Consider the following 19,251-nt stretch of genomic DNA (forward strand, 5'->3'; position numbering starts at 1 on the left):
CTACTTTCCTTTTGACATGTCGAGGTATCTACGTGTTGCGTGACGGTGCGTTGATGCAAGGATAATTGTCTTGTCAGCTATTTTTAGTTAATAAATAAAACAAAATTTGAAGAAAGAAAGGTGACCTCTATGGTAGATACGGCCATAGACATGACTGGTGCGGTTTTGCATTCACATACCATAAAGTTTCGTCTCCCTCTTCAACCTAATTTTCTCCTTGTCTTCCAATGATTGGAGCTAAGTAGCCTATTCAATAATATGTTAGCTTTAATGGCGACATAGCTAGCAATGCATCTTTATGACCCTACATGATTTCTGTTCAGCAGTCCGAAATAGCGGTTTTCTAACCAACGCTCATTAAAACGGCAACCTCACTTCATGGTCATCTCCGACTGTGTGCAGGGGGGCGTTGTCACGCATGAAAACAGACTGGCAGATCCATAAACTGGGCAGATCAGTCACACACGCAGAGGTGCAAGCCAGAAGCATGGCGGAGAAGTTTTAATTTTAAACTCTCCGACTTTCTGCATTTAATAGGCTATGCTAACTATTCCGTCAGAAAGCTATTTGTGTCAAAAGAAATACAGTTACAATTTTAAGCATTTTCAAGCACTTTATCCGAAATGCAAGCAACATTAAAATTCAAGCATTTTCAAGCACCCGTACGACTGGCCCCAGGGGTGTTGGGGGCCCTGCATACAGGAGGCCTACTGCTATTTGCAATAAACAAATTTGCAAGAGACAAATTGCTTTGTTTCCATTTGTAAGTGCTTTATCCTGAATTATTTTATTTCTCATTTGCATGGTGTTTTATTGTTCTCTGTTTATATTACAATTTCAATTTTCAATTGAATTGTACTTACAGTATGGAGCGCCAAAACATTACACATGTCTCATGGCGCTTTACAGAGTGTTAGACAATCAGAGAAAAAAAGAAAAGAAAAGAAATGGGGTCATTCCATGTGAAAACAGCCAATATCGGGGTATCATGTACATGGTACCTCTCAGATTTTGCTGAAAAGCTGTGAAAATACGCCTTATGTTACCAAATGAGGGAATCTGAAGTTTCAGGTCAATATCTCAAACGGTTTGCCCGTGGCGTCCATTTGAATTTCGGGTGCCACGGCCCTAATTGACACATTGGAATTTCACATTTCATCTTTTGGCATTTTTGGAAGCCCATAACGTCTGTTCTAATAGTGGTAGAAGGCTGGAAACTGGTGTGGTAGTTCATTGTAGCCTGTACTACACTGAATGTTTTGTGCCGTCTGCAAAGGTCTAATAAATTTATCATAACTTTTGAACAAAAGGGGACACATTGATTCTGTTTTATCACTGAGTAGAGGACAACATTGTGAATCTCCCAAACACTCCAGGTTTTCTCTATCTACTACAGAAATTGGGGAGGGGGGGTGAGATTAATCTTGATAAACTGATATTTTCGTGTTTTTGGTGGTTGAATTTTGAAAATATGTTTTATCTTTTTATTTTGTATCATGTGTCATGTAGCATAATCATACAATAAGCCTTTTTGTGCCATAAGGCCATTGAGTTAGCCTTGAAATCTAGACGCACCCTAACGACAGCAAATTACATTTGCTGCCAGGGCTAGTCTAGCAACTCTCCGTTGGCTTCTGAGCTCGAAAAATTAAACTTCTATCAGGCCAATCAAATCGTGTATAGAGTCGTTAGGCGGGCTTAACATAATGATTGATGGCAACGGTGTTGCAACGGTTTGTCTTGAATTCCCTGCTACTAAATTGAATGTTCGGCGCAGTCTACAAAGGGTTAAATGAAGTGTGTTACATTCACATTGACAACTGCATGCCCACACTGTGAAAATAAAATGAAGAAAAATAACTAATTAATATTCTCCAATTTCTCTTTCACCTTAAAAACCAGGATGCCAGTCCAAAGTTTGAACACACCTACTCATTCCTGAGTTTTTTTTGTATTTTGACTATTTCTGTGTTGTAGATCAAAACTTAAGGTCAAAATTATGAAATAACACACATGTATTAAGTACAGAAAGCAACATGTTTCATCAAAGCAAGCATTCTTTGGCTCTTCAAAGCAGCCAATTTTTGCTGTGATGAGAGCTTTCCACACCACTCGGTGAGTTGCACAGTTTTGAAAACGAATGTTAAGGGTTGTTTTAAGGACATGTTTGTGCATGCCTGTAGGCAGCCACTCTGAAGCAGTAAAGGCGATTCAAAACGAGTCAGAAAAGTTGAGACAGGACCAATTGGTGTCCACCAGTCTAGTTCATCCAAAACAAACCAGAAAACGGACTCACAGTGCTAAATACCGGAATTATTATTAAGCCCAAATCACACTAAAGATTTGCGACGAGATGAGCTGCAACATTCTATTAACCAGCAACTTGATGCAACATTCTAAAACCTTGCAACTGTGACCAGACATGGTGAATGCTTTGCGATAGCTTGCAACGATGTGCAACATCTAATTCACACCGCTGCAACTCCTTTCGGTTTTGTGTCATTGCGAATCTTTGGTGTGAATTGGGCTTTAAACAGACAATCTGACGTGTTTTAGACAATTAAATACAACCCGAAACTAAAAAACAGACCAGGCCTCTATTGGAGACCGGCCTTTAACCCAAACCTGTAGCCACGCCAGGCATTTAAAGAAGCCCTATGCAGGTCTGGTTATTCCTTCGCTGTTTCTGGGTTTTCGCCGAATTTGGGTTCGCATTTTTCATGACATAACTCCCCCTGCAGCTTCGGTAGCAAGTGACTGCTACGATAAACCCCCACTAGCTAGCGAGCTAGCCATCAAGAAACCAAGCTAAACACATACAGGGCTCATAATAAAATGGTCGAGCAAACACATTGTTCAAGAGACTATCAAACCACATTACAAAAACGAAGTTCACCCAAGGGTAGGCTACTTACAATTTGAACAGCAACAAAGCCAAGTCAGCGTCCGTTTTGCAGTCTTCTTAGAAACTGACTACATTTTCGAGGCGCGATTGGATACTTCCGCTGAGTCACATCCGGATTTACCCGGACCGGGTTCAGAAAGTTGCATATTCGTTTTTTCCGCGGAGAAGCGATAGGGGGAGACGAAGCACTCACCAAACAACCCAGAACGTGTTGTAGAACCATCAGAACGACTCTCAACCTGCATAATTAAGGTCATTTTAGCTCAAATTATTGCATAGGGCTTCTTTAACTCATTGACCAACCAAGCTCTGTTTTCTCTACCGCTCTTCATTACACCAACATGAACTTTGAATTTGCTACTCACGACCCCATCCCTTTCAGGGAAAGAATTGAATGGAAACCTACATCTTTAAGTGACAGGCGTCTATTTGGGACTCAGCTATTATTTTAAGTTTTACGTTATATTATATAATGTTTTGTATCATTTAAATGACAAATTAATTTTGTTGTAGAAAATGTATTTCTTAAGAAATACTGTTAATTTGATGACGTTTAATTAATTTATTAATGGTGCACTGTCACTTTAAGACTCTTTACCCTATGGCTGTGCCCTCTCACAGTGTATAAATGGTCAGTAGTGTGGGAACTACTGTTGCCATTGCGATTTCCTTTTAAAAGAAGGAGATATCAATTATGAACAATGACAAGCCAGCTGGAACCTGCCGCGCTCTCTCCCTCTTGTGCATGCTCAAATGCACTCCCAATTAAATGGAGTAGCATAACGTGGTTCTGCTGCAATGGAGATACTATGTATCTTGAAGCTGTTTTGACATTGACATTGTAAACGTTCTCTAAGAAGAGTGTAAAGTAGTTTGCAGTAGGGCTGCACGATATATCTAAAATCTATCGTTATCACGATACCAACGCTTGCGATGGACATACCGCAAAGATTACTTAATTTTCGATAAATTTCGATACATTTTCTATGCCGTGCGCATTCCATACAGTCTATGGTGTATTCACATTCTTGATGTCTACATATTTTACCAAACCGATGCTGTCATGCTGCCCTAGAAGCCCGTCCCCTACCAGTTAGGTGTGTGGTGTTTTAGGTGTTGAGGCGGGAGCTAAGTCTTGATGGCTGAAGATAGTGAGTCGAGCGAGGTAGGCTACACATGGGTGAAGAGGAATTGGTGACTAAAAGGAAAAGCACGTCTGTTATATGGGAATATTTTGGTTTTATGAAGGATGACGTGTAACAAACACAGCGCCAAATGCGTCCTTCTCCACTGTGTTAAAATAAACAATTTATTTTGTTAATGTTATATCAGAAGATATCTGTCTTTCACTGTATGATTTGCATTTAGCAAAAGCCCCAGACAGCAGCAGAGAGGTAATCAGGATTCGTTATTTGTAAAAGTTGTTTAGCCTACTTCTTAGCCTGGACTGTGCAATTGCAGCCCAATTACTTTCACTTTCCGCTGCCCTCGTAGTCGGCATGCCGGTAGCCTAATAACGTGGGATGCGCAGCGTATGAGGTTACAGACTGAGATGACCGCCGCGATATAGCTTAAGTAGCTTTTTTGCTAGGCCCATCGAAGGCTGGCAATGTGGAATTCTGCTGGTTGGTGCACAAGTGTTCAGATTGGCTGTCTATCCGTCTTTTACGAGGATTTTCTTGGGGCAGATCTTCCACACAACTTCGATAGCCTAGTCAGTAGGTCTCTTAGCTGTCCACTTTCATCAGGCCATATATAGCCCAGGCTACATAATATTTTATATTGTTTAGTTTGTTTAGAATGTAATTTGAGAATAGAGAGAAGGGTGGAAGGTTTAAAAAAATGTCTTTTAACAATTGTTGAAAACCTAAGTGTTCCCTTAATTTTTTTGAGCAGTATATTTAAATATCGCAAGTTATATCGTTATCGTAGTACTCAATAATGTTATCGCATAGTGCATGTTTTCCTAATATAGTGCAGCCCTAGTTTGCAGTAGCCTAAAGTTAACCACAACGTCGTCTATCGCTGGAAAAAATAGCTATTGGCCTATGATAACCTAATTAAATGCTCAGCAGGCCGGATTGAAGTGTGCGGCGGGCCGTAGTTTGGACACCCTGGTTTAGTCATTCATTGATATGTAAAACACTGACGTGTAGGCTACATCAAAGTCCTTTTAGGCAAGTCCCTCCACTCGGCAGCCATATTGCAACGCTTTTTGGGCACTCATCGGGCATCCGTTTCGGCAGAAATGCGTGTGCGCAAGGCTTCACGACACCAATCTTGCTCCAGCGGCGAGATCACAACACATGATTGGCACATGTCTCCACAACACACCACATAATTGGCTCAATGTATTCACAACACACCAAATAATTGGCTCAATATATGCACATCTCAACGTTTTGCCGCAGAAGGGGTGTGATATGCGTGGACATCTGCCATATTGGCGTTACAAACTAACCCCATGTATTTCTATGGAGGATTTTTTGTGTCTCCTCATTAGAAAGTCTCTGGCTCTGGCTTCATTATTGTTCACTCGTTTTGAGTAGGCTGTGTCTTGAAACGCATATGCATTGTAGGTTACACATGTACCTTTAAAATACATTAATAAAATTCACGGATCCCGTCGTTAGTTCAACTCTTATTATAGGCTATATTGGAGGAAGCAGACAAGGACTAAAAGTTAACGCGATAAAAAAGGCATGTGTGGTTTACGTCATGTGATGTGTTTCACGGTATGAATTGAGAGCCCTGCTTTGCTTATGTTTTTGGTTAACTTCACTTGCCTGAAATCAGAAATATTTTCGAACAACGGATGATCCGTTTCGAGGGACAAGCTCTTGGCCTTCTGCTGTGCCACACATTTGATTTTTGATCGTCGTTTTTTTTGTATAGTCTAACTAGTGTGACGCCCCAGCTTTGCCGTGCCGTGAAGCGTTACGCCTCTTCTTCCTGTATGGTGCTCTTGAGCACTAGGCATGTTGCTCTTTGTATATCATATTGCATTTTGACCTGCAGAAGGAGCTGGAGGCTAATGGTGGCTAATGAGGGGCGTGGCTCCATGTTAATTGCCGTCGGAATAAAGCCGGTGTCCTGTGGCCTCACTTGCGTTCTCGGTTCTGCTCTGGCCTGACTGCAGGGATTCCCGATTGCCTTTTCTTTATGCACTACACATACACTTTGCTGACGTGCATGACACTTTATTTTATCTTTTGTAGCTTCTCACTTAGTGACTTTTGTAAATATTTGTAAATAAATTAAGATTATTATTTAAACGTTGCCCGACGGTGTCAGTCTCCCTATGAGAAGACCAGGCAACTTTGCTGCCCATTCATAATACATAGGGTATGAGTAAATTGGGTATATGGCTCATACCTTTGGGTCTGTGGCATTTAGGAAAAACTGTTTCAACCATATAAACCATATATTTTCTGAAAGCTTATACCCTCAGGATGTGATCTAACATGACATGAAACATGTCCCATCCTCCTCATTAGTATGCTGCTGTAACGGTGCGGTTGCCCGTTACGGCTACAGTTTATTTCACACGGGAGCTAAACACAAAGAACGGACAACGTGATTTACAGTGGGCAGTGCTTCGACTTGGCCAGCTTCACTCGCGGTCCGCGCGTGGGATCACGCGACTTTAATTTGTATTTTTCCAGTGAGACGCTGCAACAACCCAAACAACCGGTAGATGGCTCAAGTGAGCAGGGTGTCTCATAAAAAGAAATGGAAAACCTACACAGACTTCACTACAGACTTTAGCAGACTGGTTTAGAAAATAATGTAATAGCCAGAAATATGCCTGCCCTGCCCTAATAAAGAAATATTTGGTTAACTGCGACCCACACAGCAAAAGGACCCGCGAAACGGACCCGTATCGGAGTCCAGATGCTCTCAGGAACGGATCCACTACGAAGGCGGATCGCGGACCCGCCGTGGCTCCGCACTGCATCCACTCCGCATCCGCGATTAAAACCTTACCTCCGCGGCAGGTCCGTTTGGGATACATACATCCGCCGCGGACCCGCAACGGACTCAAAGGCTCATCTGGCCCGGGTCCGTTTTGGACCCGTTTATCTCATTTTCAAAATTCCTTCTGTTCTTGCTGTAGGATAAAACTAGGCAACTATAGGATAAAAGTAAAACTATCACTAGGCCTAGCCTAGGCTACTACAGCAATATAGGCCTGCGATTAATCTGCATAGCCTCGTATTTTTAACTTAACAATACTGTCAATAAACAGAAAAGGTTTAAGTCAAGACATCAATTTACTGTACAAACGTGATCACTACTCAATGGAAATATAAAATGGACATTTATGGAAAGTTACAGGTTATAAGCTATTCTGTTTTTGTTAAGTAGCCTACATTGCCTAAGCTACTTTACATTCATTTTGTGGTCAAAACCTAATTTAGTGCTTTATAGGCCTAGGTCAGTGCAGACATGAAATATTTTATCTAATAGGCTACAACTTCAATGAAATACTGCGCTATGCACAGCTAAAATATCAGAAAATGAATAACTGGTGAATGACAAGAAGTTCAATAAAAAGATTGTTTAATGCTTATTTCTCCTATTACTCCATTTGTGTGGATGGATGCGGAACACATCTCCTCGTTGCCCGATCCACCGCCGGTTGAAACACCTGATTGCGTGTTTGGTGACCTCAGTGTCCGTGGCAGACCGTGTCACCATGTTTTTCCTCACAGCACCTGTAATCAAACAGACAGATATGTTTATGTTTATGGTATGTAGCATCCAAAGTCAAGTATGCTTACACAATACAATATATGAGATAGGTATTAAGGAGATTAAATTTAAAAAGAAACATGACTTACAAAGCTCCTCTGTTCGCTGCACGTTGAGGGCTGGTGTGGGGGTGGAGGGAGTTGAGGAGGGACTGCCGTTCCTGGCCCATAGTGAGGTGGGCGAGAGGGGGAACATTTTTTTATTAAATGGTAGTATTAAATTGTAAAATTGTATTAAATTGTAAAAAATTGTATTAAATCTGTTAACCATGACTGATAATACACATGGGGCCTTTCTATTCACTAATATTTCAGAGATCAGTCCCTACCTTGAGTAACTCTCCGTATGTTAAATGCAGGTGCAGGTGCAGGGAGTTGAGGTGGTGAAGAGTGTTGCGGTCCTGCCCCATGGTGAGGTGCTAAGGGAGATAAATGGTTGTGATCTGTTAACCATGGTAGGCTGAGAGCTACAGGGCCAAACAATGGCAAACAAAAACAAATCTCTGGTCATGCTGGACATGAATTTGTATGTTTCAATATTTTGGTATGCACTATCTATATCAACTCCATGAATGGATTGACATTGAAATCAATGTGTTTCAATACAATCTGTTAATAATGAATGAACTTTTCAGGCAATATTGCATGAATGCAGATGTTTTAACTGACAAAATATTTGGCTGAGATTTTGAAAGTAATGGATAAAGTTTACTCGCTGACATGGGAATCTCCGGAGCTGCTCTCTCCTGGTTTGAATCCTACCTCACAGGACGCTCGTTTAACGTATCATGGCTTGGTCAGCTATCTGCACCTCACCATCTCACCACAGGGGTCCCCCAGGGCTCAGTGCTGGGCCCCCTCCTCTTTGCTATCTACACCACCTCCTTGGGACAGATTATCCGTTCGCACGGCTTCTCATACCACTGCTATGCAGACGACACACAGCTCTATCTGTCCTTTCCACCTGACGACCCCCTGGTTTCAGCACGGATCTCGGATTGCCTTTCAGACATAGCTACATGGATGAAGGCACACCACCTCCAGCTGAACCTCTCAAAGACTGAACTGCTGGTCATCCCAGCTAAACCTACCATACACCACGACATCAACATCAAATTTGACTCCCTGTCTGTTTCACCGACCAGGACTGCAAGAAATCTAGGAGTTGTTCTCGACAACCAACTAAACTTCTCAGATCATGTTGCCTCAGTCGCCCGGTCATGCCGTTTCGCACTCTACAACATACGGAAAATCAGGACTTACTTGACTCAAGATGCTACCCAACTTCTGGTTCAGGCAATAGTCATCTCACGACTCGACTACTGCAATGCCCTCCTGACAGGTCTCCCAGCCTGCGCAGTGAAACCACTTCAGATGATCCAGAACGCAGCGGCGCGCCTGGTCTACAACCAACCCAAAAGGGCACATGTTACCCCGCTGCTCATCCAGCTACACTGGCTACCTATGGCGGCCCGCATCAAATTCAAGTCTCTAACGCTTGCCTACAAAGTAGTCTCCGGTTCTGCTCCCACCTACTTGAATGCCCTCATACAGACTTACACTACCTCCAGACCGCTGCGCTCCTCTGACGAACGACGTCTAGCTCTACCACCGGTACGCTCAAGCCAATCCAAACTTTTCTCATCTGTTGTTCCTCGTTGGTGGAACACACTGCCAGTTCCTACAAGGGCAGGGACATCCTTTTCCACGTTCAAAAAACTCCTGAAGACCCAGCTCTTTAGAGAACATCTACTCTCATAGCAACACTTACAACAAGTCTTACTGATCCTAGCACTCACCAGCCGTTAAACTGACAAGTAACTGTTAAAATACAGCACTCACCGACGCACTTATTCTTACTGTACTCTAATGTGTTTTTTTAAACTGTCCTAAAATTGTGAGAATTGTTCTAAAACTTACTGTTTACCATGTTGTTAGTCGCTTTGGTTAAAAAGCGTCAGCCAAATGTAATGTAATGTAATGTAATAAAGTATGCAGAAAATCTCAGATGGTAATGCAGATGCAATCTGTTGATCTGAAATGGAGTGACTACTGCTGTGTTAATATAGATGGGGCCACTGTATTCAATATTATTTCAGAGATCAGTCTTTACCTTAACAGTTTTCTCCAGGTTGAGGGGTAGTGACTCGGCTGCCTAGCACTCGGCGAGATGGTGGAGCTGGAGGAATAGATACAAAGAGAGGGGAATGTCTTTAGCACTAAGAATGTTAACCATATCTCTAATATTAATATTATGATTTAGTTATTTCATGTTAAAAGATTATTACTTACTTTGCCAGTGCAATTGGCTTGGGCTTGAGGCTTCAACTGATATACCAGGCGAGTTGGAAGGTACCTCAGAGATGCAAAGTCACCATTTTCTGGCTCTTCACTGTCATCAGAGTCCCCGAAACGATGGCTGTTACATAACGATATCATTATGGTTATTGCAATCCCAAAATTTCCAAATATACATATAGTACAAGCATCTCTGGTCTATTTTGGAATGCTACGGGAATGTGTTCACATTACATTTTAACAACCCAGAAAGTATCTTACTTGATCAAGCAAACCCAACAGAGGCAATCGTAACGTTAGATGCTAGAATCCAGCCGATAAAAGTTGACGCTGCAGAACAAACAAAATAGAAGATGGGGACCAAGTTCCATACAGTTAAGTTACGTTAGCTGCTAGCATAATAAATCACAAACCGATGCCAATAGTTGTCTGAACCGACTTAAACAGTGATTAAAATGCCGAGGCTTTCATTACAAAGATGGCAGATAGACACTAAAGTTACGTGAGACCAAACTTGGCAAAATGCAAACGTTAATGCACAGCTAGCTAGAGGCTAGGGCTAAACCATTATCAGTGAGTCAACATGCTAAAGTTGTAGGTAGCTATCATAGCAGAGTGCTTCACTGACTTCATTGACTGAAATACCAGTGCCAATATCACCTTAATCAAGGTTTGCATCGCAAACGTGATTTCAATATATGTATAGCACTAATAGACATTAGCAATAACTTATGCAATTGCGCCTAGCAGCATGCTAGCTAGCAGCTATATGCCGCTAGCATAGTAGCACTATATGGACAACAGCGACACATTAAAACAGACAAGACCAGACTAATGTTAAATAACAATGTGTGTTTTTTTAAATCACACTACCATAACATATTCTGCCGAAATTGCTATCCCATTTTAAATCAGATAGGCTACAGACTCATATGAGAATCACAGCTAACAATAACGTTAACTTTGCACAAACTGTTGCACAAAATGACAAACGTCTCTGGTTGCACTAACGTTAACGTTAGTCCTAATATCAAACAACGTCATTACAATTAATAAACATGATGATTATAAAACCACAAAGGCCAATGTTTAGCTATTGTGAATGTCGCAATATATTAATAAATATCACTTACTCGAGAGGGTTCAGCGCAACCGTGTCCCAGCAAAGAAAATATCCACTAGTATGACACTTCTTGGCTCTTGGTGTACAGTCATGTTCAACCGTTACAGTAAATGCGCGTCAGCGCCCGCGGATCCGACATGGGTCCACTCAGGATCCGCTGTTTGACAGTAGAATTTACGGGGCCGCCTGGAGGCGGAGCTGATCCTCTGTGCGGCACCAAAACGAATGCGACAGTCACGCGGGTTTGGCGTCTTGAAGGCGGATCCGCCTAGGAGTCTACTGCTGTGTGGGGAGTGAATCCCGTTTGCAGCCGTAGAGACGCAGGACAAATTAAACATTCTGGTTTTCTCCGAGTGCAACGATGATAGACAGACATCATTTGGACAAAATATAGAGTATTAACCTCCGTTGCTCAGCCAAATGCCTTCCTGTTACGTCCTGTTATCACGGAGTTACAGGCGATAAACGATTTTTGATGGTCACAAGTTTACTTCATTAGGGACTGTTCGTTATTTATTTAAGGGGCTACCAGAGGAGTTTTGGGAGCATTAGTCCAAAAAGACGTGACCCTCCCTCGCCAGCAATACATTTTTCTATGACCAAAGTGATTATGAAAAATCACTGTCAACTTTTTCCGGGTTTATCGCCTACTGTATTTTAACGTTTTCACATATTTGGCCATAAGCCGTTTATCATAGGCTATCACGAAACCAAACTACAAAGGCGAACACTTTAACAGGGGGGATTAATTGGGCATGAATCATGCTGAACGCTATTTCGCTACCTTAGAATAATAAGGTTCTATCTGCGTTTTGAGTAGGTACAACCGGGACGATTGAAACGGGGACGAATGAAACATTCCGATTTTCTCCGAGTGCAACGATGATAGACAGTCATCATTTGGACAAAACATGGAGCATATTAACCTCCGTTGCTCAGCCAAATGCCTTCCTGTTACGTCCTGGTATCACGGAGTTACAAGCGATAAACGATTTTTGATGGTCACAAGTTTACTTCATTAGCGGTTTTTTTTTGGATTATTAAAGAGTGTTTTTCATTTAAAGGTTTGACTTCGTGCTTATTCAGTAGAGCATTTAGTGCTCTCCCCAATCCCAGACGTTCACATTGCATGTTTGTTTGTAATGGATGCAACCGCGAGATAGGCTATGCGTTTGACAATGAGTTGTTAACAGAACCAAGACATATAGCCCAGCAGCAATCTAGGGACTGATCGTTATTATGACCGCCGCGCAGCGAAGCGCATGCCCTTTTTCTTTTTCGCATGCCCACATTTCCGGCAATGATTCCCGGGACACTGAAAGACCGGGGTACACGAAACTTGGTGGACATGTAACCCCACATGGATAGCATGGAACCATCGTTTTTCGTTATCTCGAAAACCGTAGGGTTTAGGAGGACCATTTTTTTTTGTATGTTGATCTCAAGGGGCCATGTCAACCCATTCCATAACCACTCATTTCATGTATAGCGCCACCTAGTTAAACACAAAAAAGTAAAAATGAGGTGGTGTAATTGAAGGTATCTGTGACCTAACATAGTCAAAACTGCACGAAATTGGAAGTGTAGGATCATTATGACACCCTCTGTATGCACGCCAAGTTTTGTGGAATTCCGTTCATGGGGGGCCACACAATAAATTAATTTATGTTACTATACACCAACTGGCCTGTAGGTGGCCGGAGACAGTTTTCTGTGAATATCTCGAGAACCGTAGGGCCTAGGAGGTCCACCTTTTTTTTGTATGTTGGTCTTAAGGGGGCATGTCAACCCATCCCATTACCACTTATTTCATGTATAGCGCCACCTAGTTAAAAATTAAAAAGCAAAAAATTAGGTGTTTTCATCTCAATATCTCTGGCTGACAAGGTCAAAACTGCACGAAATTAAAAGTGTAGGATCATTATGACACCCTCTGAATGCATGCCAAGTTTTGTGTACTTTCGTTCATGGGGGGCCTTACAATAAAATAATTTATGTGTACATTTAGTGACGTACACCAACAAGGATTCCCGGGACACTGAAAGACCGGGGTACACAAAACTTGGTGGGCATGTACCCCCACATGGATAGCATGGAACCGTCATTTTTCGTTTTCATCTGCAGCCCCCCCGCTGGACTGGACCCCCCGAAAGGAGGGTAGGGCAGACACAGTTCTCTGTGAATCTTTTATGGTATGTTGGTCTCAAGGGCCCACATCAACCTGGCTCATAATCACTCATTTGTGATTTGCCCCCCCCGGTAAAAAATGAAAATCAGTAGGATTAAAAGAAAGCCAAAATAAATATTCATCATCATCATCATGGCTGCATTTTCAGTATTGGCGAGAAGTAGTCGTTTGTCCACTAGATGGCGCATCGTTGCAGTGAGACGTAATTTTGTTGGAAGTTAAAAGTGGGTTGGAAAAAACAATGGACGCTTCATACAAGGACTGTAATTTACCGCAGCGAACATCTAATAAGGATAGGACGATGTTCACATGAAGTGTAATTCCCATTTCTTCTTGAAGCCGAAATAAATCTGAGGATGTTTATCGGACATGCTTGGTTTTTACTGCAGGTACGTTAATCTTGTAATATCAATAAGGACCTAGGTAATGTTACCGTTAGCGTTGGTTGAGTGATGGAGGCATTTGATTTATTGCATTTGTAGAAAACTATAAATGCGGTTATACCAAGCAAATGTATAGCAGCACTGTTTGTATCTTTCGACTGTCATTTATTGCACGTGCTACAAAATCATTCTGTGCAATGGAAGATTTACCAACGTTACACCGGTCTGATACAGTTTTGCCTATACATGCGTGAGACTGAGACGCCTGTTTATTTTGTTTTAAGTGCGTGCAGGGTGTGAGAGGGGAATCGATGTGCTTTGATTACAGCTTGGTAGTTGTAGTCTGTGAAATTAAAAAGCACGTGTGTTAAGTATCCAAACAATGACACCTTCATTTAATTATGGCTGCTTTAGCAAAACACCTTAAGCTACTGTGTAGTGGGTCCCATTTAGAAGTGGCTACTTCATTCGCGCTTTCCTTGACTCATGGAGCTGCGTGAATGTTATTACAACTTTTCGCCACGATATGACAGTTTAAGTCCGCTTGATACTGTAAGGCGTAAGCCATTGGTTTCCAAAGGAGATTTTATTTGTGTCGCCAGCATAGCCTATTGACAATTTATGTTGTAAATAGGCCTACCTTATAATCCTACCTGTAGCTTAGGGAAGCTAACAGCTTTCTATTAGGATCTAGTTTGTTAGTTACCGTTTTGTCATAACTCCCTGATGCATTTTTGCATTTAGAATAGCCAGAGCGTGTATATCTCAATCGGAAAATTAGGCCATCCTTAAAAATATTTTCGTTTGCCGTAACCCGACCGACCCTGTCAATTTAGAACCGACCCAAATATTTATTTTTTTCCCCTTTTAGTCCGACTGACTTGCCGGTTGTAAACTTGCGTTAATACCAACCGATTGTTTTTTTTACTCTAAACAACCAATACAAACGCAATAAAATAATATTTCTTTTAGTAGGCCCAAGTATTGTGAATATAAATTGCCTACATGCAAACGTGGCTCACTTAAAAAAAACCTGTGGCGTCATCTCTACACCATTGGTTTTACGCATGTCACACTATGGCCTACGCTTCGTTTCATTCACACAAACTGATAACGCTTTTACTTGGCACGAGGTTCTGGAAGAACTGTGGCCAGATCTTTTCTCATCCCTTCTCCCCCTAGTCTAACGGTGACCGTGTCGGAGTATTGAAATTGGTTGTGGTCTATTCAGCATTTCTCAAAATATGGGTCCGCAACATGGAGACTGCTGGTCCGCGGAGTCGTGGAGTGAAATTAGGCCCGGTGCTTCATCTGATAATTTGCTGCGCAGTTGATCAAGAAACCGCGGATCGACGAAAAAAGAAAACAAACGTTTCTGCTATCGATGTCATTAAACATGGAGCCCTACAATTAAGTGGTGGTATGAGCATTCATTCAATGCGCATCTGCGCGAGAGAAACTGAAACTAATCGATAACGTTGGTATCAAAGCTCCGCTTCAACCTGTTGGAAGGCTATTTATTTATTTAACGAAACTTAATAGAACGACGTTGTTTTTTGGAACTTCCTTAGAAACAGAGCAGAGACTGTATAATACACTGTATAGCATTGAGTATTGTATAGTCAAATTCAGAGGTGGAAAGTAACGAAATACATTTACTCACGTTACTGTATTGAGTAGTTTTTCTGTGTATTTTGTATTTCTTAAGTAGTTTATAAAATTGGTATTTTACATTTTACTTGATTACATTTTGAGTGAAGTATTGTACTTCGCTACATCAAAAATCCCATCCGTTACTTGAGTAAAAAAAAAAGTTAAGACTAACGAAAACAGAAAGGGAGAAAAAAAAATCGCGGCCTACAACAGGACATGAATCAAGCTGGCGCCATGCAGTCTTTCTGAAAGTGATGGCCTAACCTATGAAAGTGTACAGTATTTTCCGCTATTTCAATGGGTTGTCTCGTTTTAGCACTAATGATTGCGGAGATAGCCTATTCAAGCAAACATCGTGGGATTTCGTGTTTTGAAGTTTGTGCTCACCTTTCTTTGGAAAGAAGTTTATTAGTTGTTTCCCCTCATTTTGATGTCTATTTTTCCTGTTTCGGCCTTTGTTTTTGGTAACCTGACTTGGCTTTCTTGGAGAAAGACATTGCACCAGCAGCACAACAATTAGCGGTCCACTACTAGCGATGCTCAACTAAATAAACAAAAGATAGACTATCGTGCAGGCGGACTAAACCATTTAGCTCTTAAGCAAGGGAGAGTGAGAGTGACCTTAGACAGTTTTCACTATGTTTTGTTAACAAAATCCAGTCAGTCCTGTCATTTTGACATTTCATTTGGAAGTTAAAATATTCAGGTAAAATGGTGGAAATAAGTAGGCCTGAACACTTAATTTTTTTCCAGTAATTAGCCTGAACTTCATAGGGTTAGGGTTAGTGAGTCTATTCAAATTTTTCACCACACATTATATTAACACATATAAAAAAATCCAAACATAACAGTTATGTGTAATAAAGTGGAATGGCACAGGACGTGCCTACTGAAATTTCTTCAATACTTGGTGGAAAAGCCTTTGTTTGTAATGACAGCTTCAAGACATTTTTCTTGTATGACAAAACGTATTAGTCGCAGTATCAGGTGTGATTTTGGCCCATTGTTCTAAACAGATTCCAGGGGTCCCTCTTGTGAATCCTGATCTTTAGTTACTTCCAGAACTGTTTAATTTAATTGAATTGAATTGGCTGCCTTCAAGTCTTTCTGGAGCTTTCTCAGAGTGGTCCTTGGCCCTTGGAATTGACTATCCTTCTGACTCCCTGGTCAGAAATATTGCGAGGAGATCCTGTGCATGGCCGGTTGATGATGCAGTGATGTTTCTTCCACTTGCAGATAATGGCTCCCATGCTGCTTACTGGAAGATTCTGATGTTTTGAAATGCATCTGTAACCAGTTTCATTGATATGTTTTGCAACAATAAGGTTGCAAAGGTCTTGGGAGAGCTTTTTGCTTTTATCCATCATGAAATGTTTCTTGTGTGACACCTTGGTAATGAAAAACCTTTTTATAGCCCATCAATATGTAGGCTACTAACCAAGCTTATATTAATTTACACAGATAGAACTCTCTAACTACTTACAAATTTCAGCTCGTTCCTTCCCTTTCCTTGCCCTAGTGCTTTTTCCTAGCGTGTTCAATACTTTTTCCCTGTGTTATTCCTCTTCATTACACATGACTCTACTTATGGAGTTGTTTGGATTTTTTATGTGTGGATTACCTAAGTTATTGCTAATGCCTGGTGAAAATGTTGTGCCCCCCATATTCCACTTTTCAAGGGCCCTCTATTTCCCACTTTCCCCAGTCTGACGCCCTTTAATGTGCTGAACCTTCTGCTCGTTTCCAAATCTAAAAAAACTCTCTGCAACTTAACATTGGCCTGCCTGCCTCAGCTGCCTGTGAGAGGCATTTCAGTTGTGCTGGATTACTGTTCACTGCAAAGCGATCAAGGATGAGTGCAACTAACTTTGAAAATCAACTACTGCTCAAACTTAAAGGAGAACTCTTTCACATTTTTTCACAAAGATCTCCATTTCTCAACGTCACTGAGTACTGTCGGTATGAACAAAACTGAAACAATCGGTTTTACCTAGCTCGAGTTGCTCCAGCTACAGCGCTACACACTGGGAGCATGAACATTGCTGCCTTAGCTGCTGGCTGCAGCAACTCGAGCTATAGGACCAAAGTCCTTTTAGGCAAGTCCCTCCACTCGGCAGGCCATATTGCAACACTTTTTGGGCATTTATCGTGCATCTATTTCAGCAGAAATGCGTGTGCGTAAGGCTTCACGACACCAATCTTGCTCCAGCGGCAAGATCACAACAGATGATTGGCACGATGTCTTCACAGCACACCACATGATTGGCTCAATGTATTTTACAACACATCACATGATTGGCTCAATGTATTCACATGTCGACGTTTTGCCGTGGAAGGGTTGTGATATGTGTAGACAACTGCCATATTGGCGTTACAAACTAACCCCATGCAATACTATGGAGGATTTTTTGAGTGCTATATCTCCTCATTAGAAAGTCTCTGGTAAAACTGGTTGTTCTGGTACCCCCCCCCCCCCAAAAAAAAAAAAAAAAGTAACTAAGTAACTTTTACTTAAAGTACATTTTAAATGAACTACTTTTTACTTTTACTTGAGTACAGTTTCAGATTGGTATTTTAACTTGTACTTGAGTAATATTTAATCAAAGTATTGGTACTTTTACTTGAGTACAATATTTTCATACTTTTTCCACCTCTGGTCAAATTTCAATATAACGTGGCCAAGAGCTATTGTAGCCTTCTTTCTGGGTACATGTAGATGAGCCTTATGACCCAAAAGTCTGCCATGACCGGGCCTCAGGTCAAAGAAGTTTGAGAAAGGCTGGTCTATATAACCTGCATCAGAATGAGGTTTGCAATGGTGCGTCTGAAGGCACGGGTTGAAGACCCAGTCAGTTACGTCACGATATGCACATTTGTGTAAATTCATTCCTACGTAATCACCATGACCAAAATTGTACCTTTTTTTTTTACTTTGAATCTTGAAAAAAAAAATATTGACCTACCTACCGACCCATTTTTATTTTTTTTTGGCTGTTACTGCTAACAAAAATATTTTTAAGGATGGCCTTAAACAATATCGGGTACCTATGGACTAGGCTGGGTGAACCCAGCCTGATCTGCCCGCTATTTATTTTTTGATTTCTTAAAAGATTGAGCTTGGTCTGATGAAAGCCAGACTAGCCATGGACCTCAGTTAAACAATGCAAGGGAACATGAATCAGCCTATATTTGCACTAACAATAACGGACAAAAGCTCTTCAACTTTGGCCCGTTAAAATGTGTATGAACAGTCTAGCGACGCATTTCATCAAGGCCCATTTGGACATGTCAGTTATTTGCACCACTGGTTAGATGTAAAACAGCATTTCGTTTCAGACTAGGCTAGCTGTTGAAAACGGCATGGAACTGACAGAGATGTTTTTGTTTAAAAATACATAAAAAATAAATAAATAAATAAATAAATAACATTATGCTGATACCTTTTGCTTTTCCCAAATACAATGTAGCCTACAGGTGTAAGTGACCTTTCATCAATCCAGTTGCAATGGATGAACTGTGATGAACTGCCCTACTTGTGATTGTTTAGAGATTTTAAAGGTTTTATAACAATTCTACATCTTCTTTGGCTATTCTACAATCTATTCACCTTTTCAGCACCAGTAGGGTACTTTCTGTGCAGCCGCACACACACACTCAGGCATGCCAAACAAGCATACACAAAAGTTTCAAGAGTGGGGGATGGAGTAAAATATGGAGACAAATTGAAGTGTGATTTATTTTCGCGGAACGGATGTACAGGACTGAGCGGCGGTCATATTTTGTACCGCTATGCGGTACATCTAGTTAAATGGAATGTTAGTTGTAAACAAACGAGCTACTTGGTGAGGCTTGGCCTCACAGATGCGCTCGTGCCTTAGATGGCAGGAAAAATCTTCACGATAGGCCTATTAACTAACCACCCGATTCACGTTGGCTGGGGGGAAGGG

At 41.4% G+C, this 19,251-nt stretch overlaps 1 protein-coding gene and 1 long non-coding RNA gene across 2 annotated transcripts in view; both read right to left on the reverse strand.

Moving 5' to 3' along the window:
* LOC121718954 (interferon-induced protein 44-like) overlaps positions 1–19,251 on the reverse strand; it is a 163,054-nt gene that overhangs the window by 11,300 nt on the left and 132,503 nt on the right. The gene's annotated exons all lie outside the window — the stretch shown is intronic.
* LOC121719014 lies at positions 8,021–10,365 on the reverse strand. The gene is made up of 4 exons (XR_006034066.1): positions 10,219–10,365; positions 9,952–10,078; positions 9,773–9,838; positions 8,021–8,078 (listed from the first exon to the last, which is right to left on the reverse strand). It is a non-coding gene; the product is annotated as an uncharacterized LOC121719014 (long non-coding RNA).

Source organism: Alosa sapidissima, chromosome 9, assembly GCF_018492685.1.
Source record: "Alosa sapidissima isolate fAloSap1 chromosome 9, fAloSap1.pri, whole genome shotgun sequence".
Lineage (NCBI taxonomy): Eukaryota > Metazoa > Chordata > Actinopteri > Clupeiformes > Clupeidae > Alosa > Alosa sapidissima.